Genomic DNA, 492 nt, shown 5'->3' on the forward strand with positions numbered 1-492 from the left:
TACACGTGCGCTAACGTGTAAGCCGAAGTAGTGGGCACGTAGTGAGCCCATTACACCTGGTAGCACTATGTAGTCCGTCCAACGACCGACTACCTGACGAGTTCGTATGGAATACGAACACGGGGCGGAGAACCAACCCATGGACGGAAATCCGTCCATGAGTAGCCCGAGAGTGTTTACAACGCATGTGGCGCGTGTAGACTGTCCCCACCTGGCTGATCCAGAGTGGGAAGCTCTCCAAAGACTGTCTACAGTCATTGGAGAGGCAGTCGTAGCAACAATGCTACGAACGCTGTCGCCGACAGAGCAACACGGTGTTGCTCTGGGATTCATTGTGAAGGAGCAGCGAGATGCTGCTGCTGCTACGGCGTCGTCCGGGACGACACCGCGCGTGCAGTCATTGAAACTGCACGTGAGCAGTTATGTGGGAAAAGAGGGAGAGCCTCTTCTCCGATGGCTTGTCGAAGTTGACACTGCCATCACGGCTCGTCG

This window comes from Phytophthora parasitica (genome assembly GCF_000247585.1).
Source record: "Phytophthora parasitica INRA-310 unplaced genomic scaffold supercont2.23, whole genome shotgun sequence".
NCBI lineage: Eukaryota > Oomycota > Peronosporomycetes > Peronosporales > Peronosporaceae > Phytophthora > Phytophthora nicotianae.